At 41.6% G+C, this 20226-nt stretch overlaps 1 protein-coding gene across 1 annotated transcript in view; it reads left to right on the forward strand.

The window, feature by feature from the left end:
• Nucleotides 1–15765: 15765 nt before the first annotated feature.
• PPARG (peroxisome proliferator activated receptor gamma) overlaps nt 15766–20226 on the forward strand; it is a 53392-nt gene continuing 48931 nt past the window's right edge. Inside the window, exon 1 of the mRNA XM_077786013.2 lies at nt 15766–15923. The gene's annotated coding sequence lies outside the window, so the exon portion shown is untranslated. The remainder of the gene's footprint in view (nt 15924–20226) is intronic.

A 20226-nucleotide genomic window follows, 5' to 3' on the forward strand; every position in this document is an offset into this window, starting at 1 on the left:
ACTGTGTTTAAAGCCACCAGTGCTTACAAGAATAAAAAAGTAGGCTCCATTTTGAGTATTTTCACCCAAAAGTTCATATAAAAAAATTAAGATACCATATATTTGATTTCAAGCTCTGTCATTCCTTGCCCTCCTCCCTCCAGCAGGAGTTAGAGCCACCAGCAGGAGCTGCAAGGCATTTTGATCTTTGTTACATTGGGACTACAGAATCCAAGCAGCTCTTTTACAAGGCATCGTAATTGTTTGTACTTGCAAAACTGGATTAAGAAATCAGTGCTATTCTTAAAGCCCATTTATCACATACATACAAAAGTCAGCATATTTCCACCCGGAGCACAGCCCCAGCCAACCAGAGAGAGTTCCCGTGTTCCGCCCACGCTCGTTCTCTCATCCTCCCCTTCCCCAGAGCAATCCTGCAGCTGGCCAGGCCCCTGCAGCCTGGAAGAATCCCCCGAGCCCAGCAGGGCTCACCTGCCCCGGGCTGGCCCTGCGCCCTGCCCTGGGCTCTGCTGCTGCCCCGGGGCTGCCGGCAGCTCCCAGCGGAGGAGTTGAAGGTGTGGAAGGATTCCGAGGTGTACAAGGCACCAGCTCTCCTCTGTTCCAAAGGCAATGGGAATTTCAAGCAGTCCTGCACAGGGTAACTGAGATGAGGAAAAAAATTTGGATTCACAAGGACACCCCTTCTATAAGCCCATTGCCATAAGATTTTAAAGTTTGGGGCTTTCCTGAACTTCTCGAAGTTTCACGGAACCCATTTTCCTGTTATTTAAATCCATTTGTTCTCCGACTGAAGCTTAATTTAAAAAACATGTCTTTTGAGCTGAGTGCAAATCTGACTAATTCTGTTGTAAATGCTGCTGAAGATGAATAAAACTAACACTATAATTGAAAAGAAAACCCAGAAAAGGCCTCATGCCTGCAGAACAGCCACACGCAGGCTGCTGCCCAAGCTGTGAGAGCACAGCTCTCCTTTTGGTAACTGACTCAAAATCAACACCCATCCTGCTAAAATCTGTACCAGAGACAGGGAACTCTAATGACAGAACCCAGAAGATTGAGTTCCTCTACTCATCTGTTTTCTCTTTCTGTTTCTTTCTCGTACGTGTGGCTCCTCTGTTTCTCTTTCCCAATGAAGTGTCCTTGTTTCCATTTTATCCGTCCACCCTTTCCTGATTCTCTCTCCCTTACAGCACAAACCAAGTCCTTCAGCACTTTTATCCCTGTCATGTTGCTTCTTGAAGGAGTTGTTGGTCTCCAGCCCAGCCTCAGTGGCAGCTGTGCTATTCTTTCCCCACTATCCAGGGAAAGTGAGGAAAAAATACCATGGATAACACCCTTGCTTCTCACCTCAACCCCTGTGTCCTTCTCCCATGCAAGAAAAGCATTTTTGAGAAGCAGAAGAACCAGCAGAACCTGGAGTAGCAGTCCCGTAAATTCTGGTTTATTCTCTTGCCTGTTTCACACTTCCAGTAAGGTCTCATGGGTATTCCCAGGCATGTTAGAATTTCTGTTACTGATATTTAATAAGCAGTATTATAACTTAGGAACCAAAGCTGCAGAAAATGACATTTTTATTTGTTGTTTACAGTGCAGGAATGTCTGTTTTCCAGACACACTCTGCCCATAAGCAAGATGTCCTCATCTTTTCCATAGGCACTCAGGGCACCCTCCATTTTAAATGGCATTTCCTGCTACCTGCAGAGCAGGTTGAGAATTGAGATGCCCACCGTTTCCTTTCTCGTTAAATGTTTGCATTCCATCCTTCTTTTTTCTCTTTATATAACCTCCTTGAACAACCAAAGTCATTCTAGACCCCCCTTGTTGAAGAAAAAGAGACACGTTCTGGAATGAAACTTCACGGCAGCCAAGAAGTGTTGTTCTGCCCCTGTGGCTGGCCAGGGCTGCTGTGCAGCCTTACCTACATCCCACCGGTGCCAGAGAAGGAAATGGATTTTTTTTCCCCTCTTGGCAACTCCTGGGGAGGTTCACTATTGTGTTCTGGGAGTCCTCGTTCCCAAAGGCTATTGTGAAAACTGTAGTAAACAGAACTTGCAGCCCCGGGATGCGAGGAACAGGATCCAGGGCTGGGATCGCGTGCCAGGAGGGGATGTGACCGCTGCCCCATTCCGCGGGGATGGTCCAGCTTCATCCCGGCTGCTGCTCCGAGCACATTCCCCAGCCAGGGGGACAAAGGTGGCGGTGGCCGCCGAGCCAGCCCGCGCCGAACAGCGCCAGGATGCAGGGGAAAGAAATTTCCTTCCCGGAACGCATCTCAGCTGCGGAGGGGCTGCAGCTCCCTGCGCGGCTGCGCATCCCCGGCGGCGGCTCCGGAGCCCCGCGCTCGCGGAGCTGGTGGCCACGGGCAACTGGGGAATTGGGGAATTGGGGAATTGGGGAATTGGGGAATTGGGGAATTGGGGAATTCGGCCCAGGGGCTGACTGAAGCTGGGGTGCTCCGAGAATTCCAGTGTCTCTGCTGTGTGGCACAGTGTGGGATGTCAGACAGGCCAAGTGGTTCACATTGACAGAGAACCAGATAAGGAGCACAAAGTGGTGAATGTGGATGTTTAGGGGGCTGAGATTAAAGAGAGTTACACGGAATTAAGCTATAATGCAGGAGTTGTGTTGCATACTGAATCAAATAAATTACTCTATAATAAATAAATTGAAAAATAACAAAATAAATGGAATTATTTCATTTTCTATTTATTCATGTTTCCTGAATTATTCATTATTTTATAATAAATAAATTGAAAAATAACAAAATAAATGGAATTATCTTATATTTATTTGTATTTCTTGAAGCATTTATTATTTTATAATAAATAAAATAAAAAATAACAAAAAAATGGAATTATATTTATTTGTATTTCTTGAAGCGTTTATTATTTTATAATAAATAAATTGAAAAATAACAAAAAAATGGAATTATATTTATTTCTATTTCTTGAAGTGTTTATTATTTTATAATAAATAAATTGGAAATAATAAATATTATAAAATGAATAACATAAATAAAATACTGTAACAGCTATGAAGCCAAGTGTTTAGTGTTAAGTTTGCTGAGGAGACAGTGATGTTCTTCTACATTCAGGAAAGAATGAAGGAAACGTGATGATAAACTTAATGTTTAGGGAAAGATTAAATGGATTTTGCTAATAATGAAATTATTCAGCATAGAGCTAAGAATGGATGAAAGCAACTCCAGATGAAGGCAAATAATTGCTTGGTACTACCAATCTTCAACACTCAGACACCTAAAGAAAGAAACTGGGGGTGTTAAGGACAGAAAAGGCTTGATCTGATTTGATCCCAATGCATTGACCTTTACTTTCTGAGGGTCACTCCAAGTCCCTGCTCTCTCCAGGCCAAACCAAAGCTGTAAATTGCTTTTACTTTCTTCCAGTCCAGCTCCCCACACACTGTCACCTACCCTTAGGTTGTACAACAGCCCCCCAGTGGCCTCTGCGATGTAGAAGCCCATTTAAATTGCTAATTAATTCAGAAAAAAACCACCACCTGTTTTCACTAACATTTCATCACTTCTCGTATCACTGCTGATTGGATTCTTCGGCGGTGTTGAAACCAAACCTCAAGAAGCTGCTTGCCATGACTGTAAGGCCATTCTGGCACAAAACAGAACACTGCATCAACCAAAATCCTTCTGATCATGCAAAAAGATGTGTGTGATCTGTGCAGAAAGATGCCAGGGCCTTTTCTCAGTTTAACACTTCACCAGGAGCCACCAACAAAGGAGCCAAGCAGAAATATCTGGCACAGGTGTCAGGGAGAGCAGGTAAAAGAAGTCAGGGAGAAGATGCCCACAAGGAGGACAAGCTGAGGAGGACATAAATTAACCCTTGAACAAAACAAGTGTGTACAGAGCATCTTTTAGAACTTCACACATCTGTGTTTTCTCAGTTATTGAATATCCAGTTTGGTTTTTAATATTTATTTTTTTACTATTTTTGTTGTTGTTGATCTTCCTCCTATGGAAGCTGCTTCTCTCACCTCACGAGTTTGTCACTTTCTAGCACCTTCCTCACCCTCAGGAAGGAATCATGTGCTGGAATCCAAGAAAAAGCTGCTTCACAGTTCCCATTCTTCAAGGCATTTTTCTTCTGCACAAAAAAAGTGGTTTGGGCTTTAGCAGGAATGGGTTTTTCTGTCTGCACACCAGATTTCATCCAGGCAGTTTTAGTTGCACAGGAGTCTGAAAGGACTTTTCAGACTTGGGAAAGCTAAGTTGAAGAAAACAACATTTCCATTTGTTATTTTCAGTTCAGGAATGTCTGTTTTCCATGATGGGCTGCAGATCACCCACCAAAACATAGAGCTGGGGGAAAGAACCCCCCCAGAGCCTGCCCACACTTCTGAGAAAAGGAGCAAGAGACTAAATTCTGTTCATCTCTATCAGAAATGAGCTGAAGCCTTGATTCCTGCAGTCCTGGACACACAAATCACCACATAAATAGAAATTGTTCCATAGCAGTGACAGCAGACATGTGTCAGCATGTGTGGTATCGGGGGACAAGTACTGATGCTACAAAGATATTTTAGAAATTGACAGCTAATACAGAAGAGCTTTGCTGACAGAAAATTTTATAGCATTCAAAATCCAGCTTTATCCTTCAGCTCTGTCCTTTAAGGAAATCTCTGAAAAGGTCAAATCACCTTGCTGGTTTAAGGACCTAAAAAACTAATGAAAACCAATAATTTATGGGAATGTCTTTATTCTCTTGTATTCCAGGAATAACTAAAGCCGCTTGGCAAAAGGAATTTCCAAAATTCTGCTTTGAGCTGAAAACACTCTTGAAACTTTGACTATGGCAATGCTTTAAAAATTACCCCCAGCCTAATTAACATCTGCTTCAGGAGTTGAAGTTATTGCAGGGTCATTTATCTACTCTGAGGATCTTGTACACGATTGAGTAGATTTTTAATGTTTAACATTTCTGCCCATAAACCACCAATGACAGCCGCTCACCAAAGGTTGTATGTAATGGTAATTCAGGGCTGTGTTCCTCCTCAACATTTCTCACTAATTCCAGCTTTTCTACTCACAGGAGAGGTAACAGCACCCACAACTTCTAGAAAAGCTCAAAGAAAACTTAGAAATTTTAGGAAGTTCAAAGAAGACTTAGAAAATTTAGCAGCAGAAAATCAGCAACAACAACAACAACAAAAATATTAAGAAAGAAATATTAAAAAACCAAAGTGGATATTCAATAACTGAGAAAATTCTTTCTGCAAAAGGCCTGATGCGAATGGTCTCAGGTGGAGCAGGTGTATTAGGAAATAAATCTGGAAGGATGTTTTGGCAAGGTCCTCTCCAAAATGCAGCTTTCCCCACCTGCAGCCTGGCTTTTCTGAGGCGTGGTTGGTCAGAAGGTGACAACCAAATCTGCTGCCCTCATTTTTTAGGGGAATTATTCCTCTATCAGGGGAATTTCATTTCTCACTGTTAGACTGGCCAGTTGCTCAGCAGGAGAAATGGAATTTTGGGCACAAGGCACAGGATGCACCCTTCAGGCAGGGAATAAATTCCAGAAATTGAGAAGATTCATTTCTCTCAGCTCATGTTCACTAAGGGTGATTTTAAATTTAAGAGCTCTGAAGTCAACTCTTCTTCAATTAACTTTGGCTTTTCTTAATGTTCTTATTATGCAAATCAATCTAAAGCCTTCGGAAGGACTTTTTGATCATTATTCTGCCTCTTGCTTTAGTTTTGGTTTTGTGTTTGGGAGTTTTGTTGTTATTGTTGTTCCCCACATAATAAGCATAAATTTCTAGAGCAAGGAAGTATTTCTCCTACCTGGTTTGGGTAGAAACAATGAGTAAGAATAGGATTTTAATAATCTTGGGGGCTGTTGATGTTTCTGCAGCTGAAACTCAACAGGTAAAAGGTGATGGTTGAGCAAATCAAAGATCCCAAAGCGATTTTGTAGTCCTGTCTCACTTAAAAGGGATTTTAAGCCTGGCTTAGGTCCAGGGCAGCTCTCTACCTTTGAGTCACACATTTGAATTTGAAATGAGTGTTGGGGAAGTTTTATAATTTATTTAAATGGCCATTCAGAAGGGCTTCAGCACCAGCTCAATGGCTGTTATTTAAGCTTAAGGAGAACAGATAATTGGCTTCTGGAAAAACAGAGCTGTGGGAAAGTGGGAAGGAAAAGTGTAGCTGGAAGCCAACAACACTGCAGAAGAAACATCTATAAAACAGGTTTTAGACATGTGAGGGAATCATTATCAAATATAGTCTTATAAAAAACTTGACCAGGTATTGGAGAAACACAAATATAAAATACTTAGATAATTATTTTTAAAAGATGGACAAATAATACAGACAGAAAGAGGTGAACTTAAGTGGATTTGCTTCCATACCCACAAATCTCAGAGCAGCTTGTGCACATTCTTACTCTCACCTGGCTACTAGAAATCATTATTTATTTTCTCAATTTAAGTGGTTTCAGAGTATTAGTGAACCAAATAAATGTCTCTGGGAAATAAGTTTTATGCTTTCTGTTAGAAAAAAATAAACCAGATATTTTTATAAGAACTGTTTCTCAAAAATACAAACATTAATTTAAAGTTTGAGACCATTCAAAAACCTGAGCTGGTAAATGGATCAGACCAACAGAGATCACATCACACAAACTAAAAAATAGAAATATTATAAAATAAAACAGCTAAGGTAAAATATCAATGGAGCTGAAAAGACTGAGAACATAAAAAACCCAATCAAGTTTAAAATTAATAAATAAGTATGAATATGAATGAGTGTGAATATAGTTTTATTAATAAAACTCCAGACAAAACCAGCCTGAAGCTGTATGATGAGTAAAAAGGAAACTGGAACCAGAAAATATAGAATGGAAGGAGGCTGCTGCCATAGGTGAAAAAAACAAAGTTTTTCTTTCTCCTAAGTAATTTTAAGAGGTTTAATAACTCAGTTCTGAGGAACAGGCTGAATACTTAAAACCAATAACTTTTTTCCCAATTTCTATTCATTTTCTGGATGTATATCTACAGGCAATTTTGTTATCTCTTTGTTCTCCTGATCTTACTAGAAGTTAAAATCCTGCAGTACTCCTGCTCTGCACTACTGCATGGTATATTAAATATGAAATTCTGCTGTTCACTTCTTGGGTGTTTATTGTTATGCTTTTTGTATTCCATTACAAACCACTCAAATTCTTGTTGTTTTATCCTGCCTGCAAAAACGTCCTTGAAGAGCAGAGCTGCCCAAGTCCCAGTACACAAAAAAGCCATTTTCCCCCAAAAATCTTTCCTGCTGCAACTTCCCTCTCCTCTCATTGGTGACACATCTATTGCTAGGAGTGAAAGAGAGAACTACCCCCAGTGAGCTGAAACTGCAGTGGTCTGGCTGGAAGAAAAAGCTGCACATTGTTTTCCACTCATATTTAAAGAGATGTTTTGCTCTCTGGAAGCAGGTGTAAATTCTTCTTGAAAAAAACGCCAAAATTACAGAAAAACAGCTGTTACCAAAAAAGAGACTTCAATTGCGACCTAATTGGAATTGTCACACTTTGAGGAGAGGAGTTATGATAAGATAATCTTAATTTCTGATATATTTTATTATCTGTATTTTATCCTTTTAAAAATCAGCTTTCCAGTGATTTATGACAGAAGGTGAATTACCTACAGAGTCTATTTAGAGAAAAAAAAATTCAGCAAAGGGCCAAACTCCACACAAAATAAAAAGGTTGTTACAAGTTGATAGTTTGTCACTAGATATATTTGAATAGGAATAAATCAAATGAACAATAAATTATAATATACCATAAGAATTTCCCAATAGAAAATAATTTTCTGTCCTACCATTCTACCCTATTTTTGCACGTTGCTTCCACAGGTTTGGAGTCAGGTTCAGCTGCTGGAGCAAAGAGCTGTGCACAGAACAAAGGCCAGGCCCAAATCTCCAACATTTTCAAATAAAAGCAGGGAAGTTTATATTAAATTTACTTTAGTTCACTGAAACAACAGTGAGTTGCCAGGTTCTACTCTATGGTGTACTGAACTGCAACGTTTTATTATTTATTGCTTTATATAAAACTCAAATACCAGAAATCAGCACAACGTCCTCTGTAAATTCCCAGAATTGATTGTTTTGCTCACACAACTACAGGGGAAGAAAATATTGTTAATGAAGTTCACAGAGAAAATAATTCTGCAGAAAAATGAGTTTGATGACATCTGCTCCACATCCCTTAGAAGGGATGCTTCTATATTAATTTACGCAAATAAAACTAAACATTCTGTAGTATGCAAATGAACCATTAATAAAAAATTACCATACCTTACATGTGTATGAAAGGCTTTTTGAAGAGCTTTTTCAGTTCTCCTCTGTTAATACTGAGGACTCAGAGACACAGAGAGCAATCACAAGTGCTATTACAATAAAAATAACTCAGATTTTATTATGAAAAACACAGAAAATGTTATTTGCACTATCAGCTAGTTCCAATCTGAGGGAATAAAAAATCCCAGCATCGTGGAAATATTTTTAATTGGGGTTTGAAACATATTAAAGACATCAAACAACATTACCCTCTACTCTAAACCTGCCTTTATTTAATCAATTTCATCTTGTAACAAAGAAATTTTTAGCAGGGAGTATTTATATCCTAAATTAGAAATACCAGGTTTCTGGCTGCTTTGTGTGTTGTTCCTGATCCAGTGTTATTTTTCCTCCATTTCTGATCCAACCAGCTATTTAAATTCACCAGGATGTTTCCACATGTTTCCTAATTCACTTTATATGCTAGCTAGCACTCTTTTTTTAATTTTAAAATTTTTTTTTGGCGTTCAACCCTTAACATAAAAAGGCAAATTCTATAGAGCTCAGGTTGAGTCAGCAGAAGGGCTGCTGCTATAGAATGGGAACAAAAAACTCCACTGAAATTGTCAAATATCCTGAGAGAGCAAAACATGACAAACCCAGGAGCTTCTCCAGTGACGATGAAGGGTTTCAGGCACACAGTGGGCAGAAGTCCTGAAACACTTGAAAAATATTTAACTGAACAATAATGGAGCAGTGCCAAATACTAAAAGTTACCAAAGATAATTTTAATTGTTGTAGATATAATGGTGTTCAATGACAGCTGTTTTGGAACAAAAAGGTTATTTCCTGAAAATTATTGTAATATTTTTCTCCCAAAAATAGCCCCTGATTCACTGCTCAAGTTACCTGGCATCCTCTAATGCTCAGCACAGCCTAACAACCAGTTATTAACTTTATTTTTTAGGAGTCTTCAGAACTTAAATGAAAATAATGACTTGTTTGAAAGACTACCAAGAGTCAGTTGAGAAGGGGAGCAGACAAAGCAGAAGAACAATTTGCATGGCTGGAACGTGGTGCCTTTAATGTAACACCTATTTCAAGCTGCTTTACCTGGCCATATTTTGTTTTCTTGTACTTCTGCAAAACATAACTCAAGTAAGGATTAAACTCACTGATTCTCTGCCCAGCAGAATTCCCTGCACATTTTTATGATGAGGGTTTTATCATGGAGTAAGGAGATATTTATTACACTTTAAAAATCTCATCTGATGCCTTTGGGTTCAGAATCTGAGTGCATTTACACAAAACAACCCTGGGAAATGGGATGCCCTGATAGGACCAATATTGGGGTAATTTTTCACTGAGATCTGCCTGGATCTGGCTAGAAATCAGAAGGCAGAGTTTGGTGTGTATTTTGTCAGGTCACAACATCAGTGGATGAAGAAGCCTCTGCAGCACAATATGTGAGCTGTAAGAAAAGGATGCTCACATTTTATTGTGATCCTTTCAGAACTGACATGACCAAAATGACATTGTTTTAGGATGTTTAGGGTTATAATAATGTATATTAATTACAAAGACAATCAAGAAACTGCTCTATGCAATCTTTGGTTTTTTTATCAAAAGCCATGCAACCCATTCATGAAAAGACTAATGAAGGCATTTCAGCAAACATCATTAAATCCATAGGATAATCTGAATTCATCTAACTCTCTTCCAGTCCTTGTTACCTATATCGAACCAAAATAATTCCAAAATGTGTTTAAGAATTTAAGTCAATAAACCTGATTCTCAGGACATTTGAAAGATTTCCTTGGTTTAGAACCTCTTGGCAGTAGAAATGAAAATTGTGGTGATGGGAATGTGAGATCCATGGCAGGAATGCTGAGACCTGCTCCTCAGGAGCAGGAGATGCTCCCCATTGCAGGACTTTCCCTGGGATTTAGGAGCCGCAGTGAGAACTGTTGTTCTGCAGCATCATCAGCATTTAATGGGCAGGCAGCATTTCCTACATCCATCTGAGCACCCTGGAGATTTGGGGAAAATATGTTAAAAGTAGGGGCTTTAAAAATAGTGCTTCAAATTAACTCCATCACAACAATGTATAAAAACTATAAAGCGGGACAAAGGTTATAGGAAATGGAAGTACCAAGAGATCTTCAAGCAGTTCTCCAGCAGAAACAATGGGAGGGGGCGGATTAATTATTTTTTCACAGTTATGAGGGAGTCAGTACCTTTCTCATACTCTTACAAGGAAAACACATCCTCCTGGTGAGCCAATGTTTAATTGGCATCTGGAGGCAAAGTTCTCTAGATATTTTGAGTTAAAGTTTGCACTTTAGAGTTTTTAGGCTTTACTGAAATCATTGACTTGCTGAGTAAGACACCAAATTATCCAAAGGAGTTGAAATACAGCTTTATAACTAGATATATTCCTATAAATTTAGGAATATAGTTTTATAACTAGATATATTCCTATAACTTTAAGAATATAGTTTTATAACTAGATATATTCCTATAACTTCAGGAATATAGTTGTGACCTGCTGATACAATTATACACAAATTATGAGCATAAAACAATTGCATAGACAACAATGACTCGGCTCACAGTGCTTTAGCAATGTAATATTATTTCTTTTTGTATATGAGTAAAATGAGCAGTCCACCAAAAGAAATAATGGGGGGTGGGGGTATTAATTATTTTTTTCACAATTATGAGGGAGTACCTTTCTCATACTCTTACAAGGAAAACACAGTCCTCCTCATGAGCAAATGTTTAATTGAAACCTGGAAGCAAATTTCTCCAGACATTTTAAGTTAAATCTATATTTTTGAGGTTTTAATTTTTTACTAGAATCATTGAATTGCTGTATAATAACAGCAAATTATCCAAAAGGAGTTACTTTAGGAATATGGTTGTGATCTGCTGACACAAATATCTCTTATGAGCATAAAACTATTGTACAGACAGCAATGACTTGTCTCACAGTGCTTTAGCAATGCAATATAATTTCTTTTTTATAAATTAGTAAAATGAGACAGAGCTCAGTGACTCCAGTGACCCACAGGAAGTCAGTGACACAACCAGGAATAGAAGCAAGACCTCTCAGCAGCTCAGTCCCATGCTTTAACCACAACCCAGCCACCTCCTTCCCATCTCAGATTAGCACAACCCCGAGCCTTGGTTGCATCAGCTCCTCATTTCAGATGTCTAAGCATGTATAATTGTAGAAATCTGGATTTCTGAAGTTAAGTTACGTTCATAAATCTGTCTTAGCTCAATCACCCAAGAAATTTGGATAAACTGGTTCTAAATGAGGCTCAAAATGATCTCTTGGTTGCTTTAAAAGGATTCCTTCAGAAATGAATTTTGGATGGATTAACATCTGACAGATACCAGTATGTGCTTGAGCTCCTTATTCCTATATTTTCTTTTACCTGCTAACTGTCTGTGATGTGCAATTGGGGCCCATTTAATCAGAATGCAATATCATATTCAACCACAGAAGAGCCAGACAGTCCTAGAGAGGAAGTTATTCCCTCCAAGATGAAATCAAAGTTAAGAGTTGGGGGGAGTCTGGAGGTCAGGAAGAAAACCATTACAATTTAGAGGTAGGCAGGCTGGTGTGATCTTGGCTTTCATGAATTTAAAGCAGAAAAGGTTTGGATTTTTTTCTCTTTTTATCCAAGCCTCGAAGTTCAGGCAAAGGAGGCTCATTTTTAAGGGGTTCTTGTTTTGACCCGCTCTGCAGTTATCTGTGAAAAATCTGCATCGTGCCTGCCTCTATCCCTCCTGCTGGATCCCGGGAGAAACTCACCCAGCACAATCCTGTACTCAAGGAATGCAGTTTATACCCCAGGTTTTGCCATATATCTGTGTAAAATGCTACTGATAGCAGCTGAAACTCTGAATTCCCTTCAAGTAAAGAGTGTGCAAGCTGTAGATAGGAGTGTGGTGTGATATTATGACTTACTTTTTAAAAACATGCCTTGCCAGACCAAAAGCTGCCAGTAAAGACAGAATGAGATATGCTGAGGCAAATAAGATATGCTTTTTATCAATAAAAGGACACCAGATATATGAATTAAAATATTGCATTGCCCAAGAGAAAGAACACGGGGTAACTTTAAAAAAAGGCAGCAATACAGGACATTTTTAACCTTTTTAAACTCCATTCCTTTAAAGCAATGCAATTTGCACAATCAGAACTTGCTGCTCAGGCTGTCAGACTTCTGGCTGCACTCTCAGAGCAGGAGATTGCCCTCTAGATGTTAAAGGTTTGGCTACTTCTCCATTCCATCCCACAGCACCAGCATAGGACACACTGCAAGATTTTAAACTTGAGTAATGCAGCCAGAGACTGAGCCCAAACCCAGGGGAAACATAAAAAGTCAGTAAAAGAAGGAATTTGTGTCTTTGCAGAGATGGGAAGGAGTAGAAATCCTTGCAAGGCTGCCACGCTTTTCAAGCCAATTGTAAAACTCACAGCATCACCTCCAATAAATTAGTTTTTCTAGCCATAAACACCTACCTGGAATTCCTTAGAAATTGTTGCACAGAAATTCCTTCACCAAGATGGAAAAGAGAAATGAAACCACTCAGGGGAGGTTATTTTGTCATTGCTAACACCCTTATCCATCTGGAGATTCCACAGAGTACTCATTTCAGTTTCTCATCTCAGTGAGAACTATTTTTGCCATATGATTCAATTTCATCTACTTCGAATTTTCTGAATAATTGAAACACATAATGTACAGTCAGTCAGTAATAACTGCAAGCAGAAATAATTTTTTTCAGATGCAATAAATGCTTCAAAAAGACTCACCACGAAAAATGGGCTGATTAAAGTTAGTTTAAAATGCAGTTCTTTCAGATGAAAGGAATTAACTGATGCCTTTATACCCAACAAGAAAAACAGAGTATAATTGATCTTGTGTGAAGGCAAATTATCTTCTAATTTTAAAACCAGAACTGATGCTGAGAGAGTCTTTTCTGCTTCTCTTTGAACTTAGGGGAGAACTGCCCATGGATCAGCAAGGCCTGAGCCTGACATTTCACTCTTGTTTCATAACTCTGAGAGCTCCCAGCCAAGCTTAGGAATCCTCACAGATAAGGAGGGGAGAAAGTCTGGATCATCAAAAACTGCACAGTCAAACAATGCAAACAAAAACTTATGAGAAGCTGATAAATGTCTTTATTATGACCATTTCATTACAGTATAAAGCAACTTGATTACAGAATAGATAATATATTTGTAGTCTGTAGTATTTCTTTACCAATACAGAAATGATTGGCTTTCTCTGAGAAAAAAAAAAAAAATCCACTCTTTGTTAAGGAAAAAAAAGAAAAACAAAAAACAAAAAACAGATTAATTCAAATTATAAATAAGGCATACTTTTAATTACCAGAGAAAATGTATGGGGTCTTCATCTTGTCATTCTTCAAACTAAGATTAGCTGTCCAAAATAAACATTTAATGAGATATTAAATCCTAACTAGAAATCCGTGTTAAGCAGGAAATCAGACTAAAGGATCTTTTCCTTTCCTGTCTCAATCTGCTAAAATGCGTATTTACAAAATCTAAGTAATTTTTACGTAAGTTATCGTTCTGGTTTTGCTTTATGAGTTCTGTTCAAAAGGTGAACTCAGTAAAGAAAATAATGCTTAGAACAAAAATAGACTGATAGTGTATTTGTAATATTCCTGTGAAAGCTGTGTTTGGCTGGTTTCTCTGGACTGACTTAGAGATATCTGTCTCACCCATACAATTTAATAAAAATCCAAACTGTGCTTTGTATTTCTGCCTTTATTAAAAGCCTGGGCTCAAAGCAGGACTGCACAGTCCCAACTGGATGTTATCAATACCTTCCAATTTTTGGAATGCTTCCAGTTGAGCGGAGTTTGAAAACGTTTGCAGGTTAAATTTTAGGGAGGGATCCCAAAGGTTTGATTTTTGGGGAGGGATCCCCTTTTTTCAGACATTTAAGCTAAATGGGGAATTCTCCAGCAGCAGAGCAGCAGTTCTGTTCTCACCAGGGCTAAATCAGAACTCTGTGAGGGTCCAGCTCAGATCCTTCTCCTTTTAATTTTCTGTTGAAATTCTACTTCAGCTCTTGCAGTACAGTGGTAAAAATATTAGTAACCAAGGTATTTTAAACCTCTTTGTTAAGATTGTTTTGCCCACATTTGCCTCTTTGTTCATCCATGGTAATTCTGAGGGTTTGTTTTACTTGTTTGCAGGACCTGGCTTCTAATTCTGAGCCAGGGTATTACTGGAATAGGTTATTACTGCAGTATGTTAAAATAATTTTTAAAATACCCAACCCAAACAATAAAAAAGAACCACTTAAAAAAAATATTTCCACATTTCCAAGGCGAAAAAAAATTCAGATGAAAGGGAAAAAGCAGGAATTGAAAGAAAAAATCCTTGATCTGTCAAGACAGAGGTAACACCTCAAGCCTATACAAATAGACAGATAATTCTCATAAAAATTAAGACAAGGCTTCAAGCCTCTGCAGACAGAGAGATTGTTCTCATAAACAAAAGGCTGGAGGCAAAGTTAGTATCTGTAGGTAGTCCAGGTATTTTGACGTGTTCAACCCTAATCTATAAATTGCCTTCAGTATACAAATAATAAAGCAAATGTGGGCTCCCTTTCAAAATGCTTGATGACTAAGAATAATGAGGCAAATTTGGGATCCTCTCAGCCTTCCAGTGATGTCCAAGGGATCAGGAGTTTTTCAAGATAAACTGTTGTATCCCGGGGCACCTGGAGTTCCAGGATGACTCTCTAAAGCCTGTTGATCTTATGCCTTTTTTTTCCACATCTAACTTCTTTTTCAAAGCCTCAGAGGCTGAGATAGAGGAGGTGACAAGCTTGTTTGGGCTTGCTGCCTCTGGAGAGGTACCGAGCACAGCCTATAGCGCTCGGCTCTGCATTCCTGGGAGGGGGGAAGAGCGCCCAGAGATAATCTCAAGCGAAAAAAAAAAAAAAAAAAAAGAAAGAAAAAAAAGTGAAAAAGAATTCGCTTTACCTCCGTTAGTGCTAAGAACCTTTTCAGAAAAGCCTTTACTCCTGTCACAGCAGGACACAGCCTGACGTGAGGCGACCCAGCCAAGCAGGCAGCGCAGAGCAGAGCTGGCTGCAGCATGGCAAGGCAAAAGAGAAAGCAGCCGGCAGGCGGAAAAAGTGAATTTTCAGTTACGGGAGATTACGGGGAGCAGAGATCAAACTCCAGCTGCGCTGCGGGGCCGCGCTCTGCCCTCGGCCACACGCGGCTGCTCCGGCTCCGCGGCCGGGCCGGGCCGGCCGGGCGGCCTGAGGGGACAGCGGGGCACGAGCGGCTCCTCCTGCTCACTGCCCCGCTGCCTCTCCCGGCCCGCTCCTCTGCGCCATCCCTGCGGCCGCCCCCGGTCCCCATCCCCATCCGCTCCCCGTCCCTTTCCCTGCCCGGCCCCGCTCGCCGTGGGCCGGCGGAGGCGGCGCCGGGGGGAGGCGGGCCCTGCCCGGGAGGCCGGGCCGAGCGGGGGAGTTTATCCCGCTGGAAGGGAACGGCAGCTCCCGCTGAGAACTGACAGCGCCGGGGCAGTGCGGCTGCGGGCACCGGCCCCGAGGTGAGGGCGGCGCGGGGCTCAGGGAGCCGCGGGCAGCGCGGGCAGGGCCGCCGGGGTGCGGGGTGCGGGGTGCGGTGTGCCGGGGTGCGGTGTGCCGGGGTGCGGTGTGCCGGGGTGCGGGGTGCGGGGTGCGGGGTGCGGGGTGCGGGATGCGGGGTGCGGGGTGCGGGGTGCGGTGTGCGGGGTGCCGGGTTGCGGTGTGCCGGGGTGCGGTGTGCCGGAGTGCCGGAGTGCGGGGGTGCGGGGTGCGGGGTGCCGGAGTGCCGGGGTGCGGTGTGCCGGGATGCGGGGTGCGGGGTGCGGTGTGCCGGGGTGCGGGGTGCGGGGTGCGGGGTGCGGGGTGCGGGGTGCGGAGTGCCGGGGTGCGGGGTGCGGGGTGCGGTGTGCCGGGGTGCGGGATGCGGGGTGCGGGGTGCGGGGTGCGGTGTGCGGGGTGCCGGGTTGCGGTGTGCCGGGGTGCGGTGTGCCGGAGTGCCGGAGTGCGGGGGTGCGGGGTGCGGGGTGCCGGAGTGCCGGGGTGCGGTGTGCCGGGATGCGGGGGTGCGGGGTGCGGTGTGCCGGGATGCGGGGGTGCGGGGTGCGGTGTGCCGGGGTGCGGGGTGCGGTGTGCCGGGATGCGGGATGCGGAGTGCCGGGGTGCGGGGTGCGGGGGTGCTGGGATGCGGGATGCGGAGTGCCGGGGTGCGGGGTGCGGGGGTGCTGGGATGCGGGATGCGGGGTGACGACGTGCCGGGGTGCCGGTGTGCCGGGGCTCGGGCGGGCAGGGCGCGCAGCCCCGGGCCAGCGGGGATGCTCGGCGTGCCGGGCGGGCCGGGCCGGGCCGGCGGCTCCGCGGGGCGCGGGGAGCGGAGCGGGGAGCGGGGCCGGGCGGGACGCGGTGCCCGCAGCGCCCCGGGCGCGCTGCAGGTGCGGTGCCGCGCTCCGGCCGGGGCAGCCCGGGCGCTGTGTCCATGGTGCTGCAGCGGGTGGCGGCGGAGGATGCTCGGCGGCGGAGGGGCGATGTCCCGCCCGCAGAGCCGGAGGTGATGGGGAGCGCGGATGGATGGGTGGATGCGCTGCGCGCCGTCCATCCCTGCCGCCCGTGCGGGAAGCACCGCCAGGGCAGTGCTGAGCTCACCTGGCTGCTCTCGTAATGAATGAACAGCACCTTTTTTTTTCCCCCCTCAATTTCCCAATCGCAGAAAGTCGGGGAGCCTCTCACAGCCTGCAACAACTGAGATGCTATGTTGAAATATATTGTGTCTTGATGGCATGCCTCAGGTTCGCAGGAGCGTTTTGTAATCTTCCTGGTGTCATTTCTCCCCAGGGTATTCTGCAGCTAGAGAGTGCAAGTTCCTGTGGTGTTGTAACTTTGTGGCCCCGTGTACACACGACAATACTATGCTGACTTAACAGGGATGCGTTCATTAATATTAGTGATGTAAGGCTGGTATTTCTTGTGATCAAAAGCTCAGGGAATTACCAATTTCTGGATGTCCTTTGGAGTTTAGGTTCCTTTAAATCAGATGGATTGGTTTTAATTCTCCTTGAAATAACCAGGGGTTTGGATTTAGATTTGTGACTTGCTGTCCCATCTGTGAACAAGCTTTTGCTGTAGAGCACTGTTACAATGTTCCATTTAAAAATATCTATTTTCTGGTAGCAATTAGTCTATCATTTAATAAGTAATTTACCTTTTAAAAGGTTACTATGATTTGTTACTAGTTAACCAAAAATTCCCAGTGTACACCAAGCAATTGTGACATGATACTGAGTGCTCGCCTTTGAAAAGAAGTTTCATATGGTGTGCTCTCCTTAATAGCAGAATTTGGTGCATCAAGTGATGTGTTTGACATCATTATTCACTTTGGCTGTCACAAAAAAAAAAAATTGCTGCAAAAATTGCTGAGAGATTTAATTATGAGATTACAAGAAATCACTCCTAGCAGTGTGTTAAGGCATGTGGCACAATATAAGCATGGGCTTGTCAAGGGGAGAGAGAGCTGAAAAAAAATAGTTGGCACTGACTTTGAATGATAACCAATCAGAAATATAATATAAGGTATTTTTACACAGGCAGCTTTTGAATTTGAATGTTTTTAGGCATCAGTTTTGTAAAATATCTCACTAACTTGTAGTGGTTCAGAGATTCTGTACTTCTAAACAGCCTTAAGATGGTCTGTGTTTCTTAGAAATGCCAAAATCCTGGATAATGCAATGTATTTAACATCAGCATTCAATGAAACTTCCATTAGAACACAGAATATACAACTAATACATTTTTCTGATATAAATTTGTTTTGTATAATGAATCCTGAAATGAAGGCGGTGATATATTAGAATTTAGTTGAAGGATATTGAAGCTAAGCCTTTTAACCTTCCTTATGGGACTGATAAATGCACCCCTTATCAGCAGTGCTTTTGAATCTGACTCTTTTGTGAACTTTTAAAATAACCGTAAGTCCATTTCTAAGTTGATAAATTTAGGCATTGTTTCAATTACTTTTAGTGTAATCTCCTCCTTATGGTAATGGCTAATAAAATGAATTTTGAAAACAATTTTATTGTAAAAACAAGAAAAAATTAAAAGTAGAATGAAAAATCTGTCTTGTACAAAGGTGGACCAAATAATGAAAAGTAAAATTAATACTTTTTTTCACCTTGATTGGTGAGGACAACTTCAGGTTTTTTTAAATGTAATCTGCTCAGAGTGGAGTTGAATATCTTTCCTAGCCCTTTTCAGTAGCCTAATAGTGAATCAGTAATTGTGTCTATTTGATATTCAGAATCTGTGTTTCTTTTACAAGCTTTTTGACGAGGATTATTCCCATAATAATCACGCAGTAAAAGTTTCCAGTGCAGTTACTCAAGAGGAATCATCCTACAATTACAAATTCTCCATGAGTCTTTTGAAGTCTTGGATAAAATATTTTCCATTAGTTATTGCTACTAGGTTCATTTTTTAATCACTAATAGGTTTATTAAATCCAGCATGATGTTAGATGATAAGTGCTAATTATTTCATTCTGTATTTCTAGTTTTTTAACAGCAGGATCTGGTTTTCAGGTACTTTATGCCAAATGTTCTCTGTGTGTCAGCTCACTTTTTGTGAACAAGAGGAAGAGTTAGAAACAATCAAAAGCAAGAGAACATTGATGTACTCAAGTCCCACTCCTCACAAACGGGAGCTGGGGGTTCCCAGTAAGAGATCAATTTAAAGGACTTCATTTACAGAGTACCTGGGGAGAAAATCTCCTCCTTGCCCCGGCTTTTTCCCTGTGGGGGCTTTTCCAAGGCAGAATGAAAAATGGAAAAGCCGTAAGATTTGTCTTTGGATTGATATGAACCATCAATTGATTCCTACATTAAATGATAAACCTTTTCTATTTCTTTTGTCTATTCCCCCTTCCACTTTTTATTTTCCACAAAGGGAAGATCCCAGGGAGTTTTTCCAGTTGTGCTTTCTTTTAAATGTAGGGTAGTCCACTTTTCCCAGAGGTGCTGCTTTCAGGTTCCAGGGACAACGTAGAAAATGCTGGTGCTAAGCAAATTATCACCCTGGTACTCAGCCCTGTGGTGAGTGGGCTTGGGATACTCCCAAGTCCTGCAGGTATAAGGAAATAGGAAGGAGAAAATAAATGTGGCAACTATAGGAAATATTAAGTTTCTACTTCAGCATCAGCTCTTCTGCTGCAGCATGCACTTCCCTCTTCCTCCTGCTACAAAGTTGTCGACTCTTCTCACACTGCAGGGCAAATTATAATAAATCTGTCGTGGAGTTTTGCTCTTTAAATTTAGAGGGGAAAAAAAAAAAAAGCAAAGCCTATTCTGCAGTCTTCCTATCCGGAAACTTTCGCAGAATTGAAGTCAATTTGATGATGTTCACATTTTTCTCCCACTCCACCCACACCTTCCATTATATTATTTGGCCTGTTTGCCCTCTCATAAACTGCTCTATAGAATTGAACTAAACAATGACATCATTCTCCAATTAAAATTCGTGATACATGAACTATATAGATATTTTTAATTACCTGTGTTGCACTAGTACTAAGCAGCCTAGTCAAGGCTGGGGCCATCTTCTTACTCAAATGAAATAATTGCCCCTGTCCTCAATACTGTGTGATCTGGGACATGAGAATGCAGAGTTCCCCATTTGCAATGGAGAAACAATGCAGGAGTGAGACTGAGAAAAAAAATGAAATTTAAAATTTCAGTGTGTCCATTTTTTCTTGCAAGAGTAAATTATGCTGACAGTGTAAATAGATTCTAATCAGCATTATGACAGAAAAAGTTAGTGATTCGTGTAATAAAGATCCAAATT

Source organism: Lonchura striata, chromosome 12, assembly GCF_050655825.1.
Source record: "Lonchura striata isolate lonStrDom1 chromosome 12, ASM5065582v1, whole genome shotgun sequence".
Lineage (NCBI taxonomy): Eukaryota > Metazoa > Chordata > Aves > Passeriformes > Estrildidae > Lonchura > Lonchura striata.